We start from the raw sequence: 6000 nt of genomic DNA, 5'->3' as shown, positions 1-6000 counted from the left end.
TTTGCGAGTGAAGCAAGGGAAAAAGTTATGATCAATGATGATAAAAAATGATTATATGAGATATGGAGGATGACGGTGGAAGTACCGTGTATGCCATGAGCCGAAGGGCTATATTTATTGATAAATGGCTAGTTCTTGATTGAACCATGAGCCGGATGGCTGAGTTATTGCTGGGTTAAGGCAAAGACATTACTGATTATGGCTGAGTATAAATGCATATATGATTGATGACTGAATGTGTTAAATGGATAATAATGGAAAATGTTGAAATGTGACGTGTGACCCCGGGTAGTAGGCATTGGCGTTGTCCACTTGCTCCGGGTATGAGACGGAAAAAGATGTTTATGATAAATGAGTTTAATTATGGAGTTTTGAATTAATGTAGCTTTAATACCTGGGTAGTAGTAAGGGTTGTGGTTCGTCCCACTTGCTCCAGGTTAATGTTTGAGATTTGATAACAATGATGATTGCTTTCAAACTGAACGAATGTATGTTTTGAGATCCTGGATAGTAGCAAGGGTTGTGGTTTGTCCCACTTGCCCCAGGTCAGAGATTGTGACGCCTGGGTAGTAGCGGCAGTAGTGGTGAATCCACTCGCTCCAGGTTGAGCTTTTAAACACCCGCCTGGGTAGTAGCCGCAGTAGTGGTTGTTCCACTGGCTCTGGGTTGAGCGGGTAGTAGCAATGGGGTTGTAGCTCAAACCTACTTGCTCCGCAAGGGGTGTTTCTGTCCAATGGTTAGCTACTAGGACATGTCGGGTTGGCTATATAACCGACAGATGATATCATCAGCCATAGGGCAGGCATACATCATTTGCATATGTTTGAATTGTTTGGGTTTGCCTATTTGTTTTGGATTTCTACATCATATATGCTATGTTACCTGATTATGTGCTACTTGTTCTACTTGTACCTTATTTGTGTATTACTTACCTGTATTGCTTGTGCTTGTACAACTGAGAGGCCCCTTATGCTGGTGTCGATGGATGTTGAGGGTTGTTCTTGATGAGATGAATTAGTGATGCGATTTCATGATGATGATGATTATTGAATGAGATAATTTGAGCCCCCTGGGTAGACGCAGTGATGTGATTTCACTAGCTCCAGGCGAGGGTATGATGTATTGATATAGAGTTGCTGAGGCAGAACAACTGGTGATGGTTTTGCTTATGATTCTGAGTCTGATTCGTGGAAGAATCGGCGAGTTGGGAAACATGTGTAACATGAACTAGATTTAGTATCCCCTTACGACAGTTGCCTATTCATGGATTAACGAGAACCTAGGATGGATAATTGTTGAAGAAGTTTAGGATGCTTAGTGAGTTTTTATTGCAGTGCATTGTATTTATTTGGCACTTTTACCGTACTGGGAACCCATGGGCCCGGGGTTCTCATTCCGTATATATCTCTTGTTTTTCAGATACAGGTCCAGGTGCTCAGAAGTGAGCTGTGGTTCGTCTGAGAGACGGCGAAGATCTTTATTTTTTCTACTTTGTGTTTTGCTTAGAATCTCTCCATCTTTGTTTTGAAAAGATTATATTATGTATTGAACTCTTTTGGACTTGCCTATAGAGGCTCTCGTGTTTCCTTTGGGAGAGATTAGGATATACTGTTGTCAACTACTTTCATACTGTACCCTAGCCGGCCTAAACTTCGCGGGTCGCGACTAGTGGCTTTTTACTTATATTATATATATCTATCTGTTATCTATCTCTTAATCTCCTTTATGCCTTGTTCGTATATCGCTTTCGGCTTCACGTTTTATCTTTTTTATGTCGAAACGTGAGTGATACATCTTCGTGATTTTATTTCTACTCTTTTCAGGCTTCTCGATTAATACTCCTTTCGAAATTACCTATATTTATATATTAAAAATCTACCTGAGAGTCGTACCACCGTAATATCATTGACTTATGACTCGAGCATAAGGATTTGAATATTAGAGTGTTACAGTTGACATGGACTCTAATGCAATGTATGAAACTGACCTTAACTTTTCTTAAGCGTTCTTTTAACTTTATTTTGACTTCAAAGGATATTGAACTTAAATTGCGTATAAAATTGATGGGAGTCTCCTTCCTTTAATGACGGTTCTTATTTCAAAATTTTGTCAATCACTTTTCCTTATCGAAAGAATCACTTCGATTATATTATTTTTGGAGGTCACTTTTTCTTATTAGAGGATCATACCCTCAATTCTTTAATGCACAGTTATTAAAATATTAAATGTGTATGTAATAAAGAGGCTTTATATCATGACATACAATGATGACATCTGTATTCACAAATATTTAATATGTGACACATAAAAAATAGTATAAAACCCTACTACCAGTAAAATTTGTGAAAATCCTATATATATTCTAATGTAAATAAGCATGATTCATTAGCAAAGATCGATTTGTTTCAAGATAAACTTTGTATATGTTTTAATGTAAGTATGAATTTTTGGTTAAAGGATAGATTTCATTCTTCTAAGTATATGCATGAGATTAATATTTGAGGTGATTAGGTTTTGGTTAGAAACTAACATATCATAAACCATTAATAAAAATAATACAAAGAATAAATAATAATGAGTTATGATGATTGAAATATTTTACTTGATAAACTCAATATAAATATAGAGGTTGCAGAAGATATAAATTCTATGCAAATCTATGAGTTCGTGTTCTTTATTGTAGAAAAAAATCTTCATATTCTTGGTCTCCATAGTTAGCATAGCACAAAGAGGATATCTTCTCACACAATATATGATTGAAATTTGTGAATAGTTTGGTAAACGGTTTAGAATGATTTTAAGAAAGTGAGACAAGATTACGATTTTTCTTATAATAAAGTGGAGAGAGTATATGAATGACAATCTGTAGAGATAATAAAAGAAAGATGAGATATGGCACTTATAAATTTTTTTAGAAAAAGGGAATAAAATGAGAAATGAAGGACTCAAATGGTTTTAGATATGTGCATATTGCATTAGAATAATTGATGAGTAAATAAAGAGTAAACAAAAATACAAGAAGTAAAATCGAGTAAAAAGATACATTGAAATTGAAATAGAAAATAAAAGGATAGATTGAAATTGAATAAAAAAAAACACTCTACTTTCTATCCAATTTCTTGATGCGACAAGAAACAGACTCCTTAACCTTCTATCCAATTACCCGATATAACAAAAAAAGGACTCACTCAACCTCACTTGTCTACACCATAATTTCATCACAAAACCAAAAGGAGGGTTTTCAAACCTCTAATTAGATTAAAGTAAAAAAAATATCCTAAGCCCGTAACATAAAGCTCAATTTGGTTACTAAATAAATAAAATAAAAATATATCAAACTAAATTGAACATTCTAAAAATATAAACTAATAACTTCTAAAGAATACTTGATATCTTCATATCAAGAACATTTGAAGCACGTAAAAATATACTCTTGTTTAGGTAAAATCTTCAATCTAAATCGTTACTTTGAAAGTCCTATAAAGTTTTTTTGCGTTTGAAATTTGGAAATACCTATTAGATACAAATTTATAGAGGCTCTCGTGTTTCCTTTGGGAGAGATTAGGATATACTGTTGTCAACTACTTTCATACTGTACCCTAGCTGGCCTAAACTTCGCGGGTCGCGACTAGTGGCTTTTTACTTATGTTATATATATCTATCTGTTATCTATCTCTTAATCTCCTTTATGCCTTGTCCGTATATTGCTTTCGGCTTCACGTTTTATCTTTTCGATGTCGAAACGTGAGTGATACGTCTTCGTGATTTTATTTCTACTCTTTTCAGGCTTCTCGATTAATACTCCTTTCGAAATTACCTATATTTATATATTAAAAATCCACCTGAGAGTTGTACCACCGTAATATCATTGACTTATGACTCGAGCATAAGGATTTGAATATTAGGGTGTTACATTATGGTATCAGAGCAGTTTGTCCTCGTGAGCCTGAGGGATAGAACTGCTTATGCTTCAATGCATACTCTGAGTCGGTGCCTGTGCTAGTTAGGGTATCTAACTGATATATCTAGCATGAAGTCCATGAGTGTACCTTTGGAACCTTGAAGCACTATACTTCCGATATTGAGACTGATCAACTTGATATCGATTGTTTGGTGTGTATTGGAACCAGATGGCGCCTCATGGACCTGGTCGGGGACGTGAGAGAGATTGTACTAGTACGCAGGAACTGGAAATCAACCCGAATAACTCGGTAAACCTTATGGCGGCGTTGGAGAATATGGCTGCTGCTATGCAGGCCACTGCGGAGGCTCTTGGGCAACAGATAAACAATAATGGAAATGGCGGAAGGGAAGCTTAGGGCCCGATGACACTGGCAACTTTCTTAAGGGTTAATCCACCTAAGTTCAAGGGAACTACCAAATCTGACTGAAGCCGATACCTGGTTTCAGGATATGGAGCGAGCACTGCAAGCACAGTTGGTACCCGAGGAGCAGTGTGTTGAATTCGCTACCTATCTGCTTACTGGGGAAAGCATCGCATTGGTGGCAAAGGGCCCGACACCTCCTGCAACAGGGAGATGATCCTATTACTTGGGATGCCTTCCAGGTGAAATTCTATAAGAAGTACTTTCCGAATTATGCCAGGACAGCCAAGGAATTGGAGTTACTGCAGCTGAAGCAAGGTGCTATCACTGTATCTGAGTATACAGACAAATTTGAGGAGCTATTCAGGTTTTCTCACATGTGTCAGGGAGCTCCGGGAGACTTCGAGGAATGGAAATGCATTAAGTATGAAGGAGGGCTCCGGAGCGACATCTTAAGTTCAGTGAGACCAATGGAGATCCGAACTTTTTCAAAGTTGGTAAATAAGAGCAGAATTGCTGAAGAGTGTGTGAAGAGGATGGTTGCAGAGAAAGAAAGCATAGAGAGCACAACCAAGGATTCGCACCAAGGGGTCGAGAGTTTAAGGAGAGAGGATACATACAACACTTTCTCCAAGGACGGAATAACTTTGCAACGAGTGAGGAGTCCCAAAGAAACAGTAAGGGAAAGCGGACAGCTGCTTCTTCTGATGTTTCGAGCTGTCAAAGATGTGGAAGTCATCACCCAAATAGGCCGTGCCGATTGGGGTTAGGTGTATGTTACAAGTGCGGGTTACCAGGGCATGTATCAAGAAATTGCCAACAAGGAGAGAGTCAGGATGTGGGCCGATTGCGACAGTAAGATTGAGGTAATTGCAATAATCAGGCTTAAAGGACAATGCGTGATTTTATAATACCGCCTGTACAGTAAAACTGGGAATGTCAAGCTTAATATTAGACTGAGAAGCAAACCGGATGGTCCGAGTAAGGATTCGCCTTAATACAAATGGATAAATGCCTGTGATGTAAATGATTTTCTGTTGAGAATGATGTGTTGTGTTTGTTATATAGTTGGTTAATTTCTGGATTTTTGGTGAAACGGATTGAACCCGTGACTTTTAGTTCCTTTGATTTAAATAGATAAGGGATGGTACTAAATGATGGATTTGGAAATGTTGATTTGAATTGTCGGTCAAGTTAAGTTGTGGTTTAGTACTTGAGGAAATAAGTGATGGAACTAATACTTGACGAGAAATCAAAGTGGCATAACGGAAGCTTGCTAAAGCGTTAGTACAGTATGGTAATAATAAGGAAAAGTGGGGTATGATTAGAAATGTTTTATGCTTTGAGTACCTAAAAGTTTAGTGAGCTTATGCAGATAATGATTCTAGATAATTGGAATTAATTGTGGTTGTGAGCCTTGGTGGTTCTGAAACGGAAGAGGAAATTATCATTGATGCGTAATCGGATTTAGATGATGATTGAGTGCAATTTGTCGTGTTTGAGAGATGAGTGCTATGATGTTTGGTCATGGTGACCTTGGATTTAGATCAAGATTTGTAATGATCGGTTTCAGAGGAATAGTTTGGAAACCTTTAAATTGCAATGCTGATGCGGTACTGAGATTGGTTTGAGGAAACCCGTGACGGGTGGTAGACTCCAGTTTTTAGGAGAGGTG

Source organism: Arachis hypogaea, chromosome 10 (genome assembly GCF_003086295.3).
Source record: "Arachis hypogaea cultivar Tifrunner chromosome 10, arahy.Tifrunner.gnm2.J5K5, whole genome shotgun sequence".
NCBI classification, from domain to species: Eukaryota; Viridiplantae; Streptophyta; class Magnoliopsida; order Fabales; family Fabaceae; genus Arachis; species Arachis hypogaea.
This window is presented reverse-complemented; position numbering follows the sequence as displayed.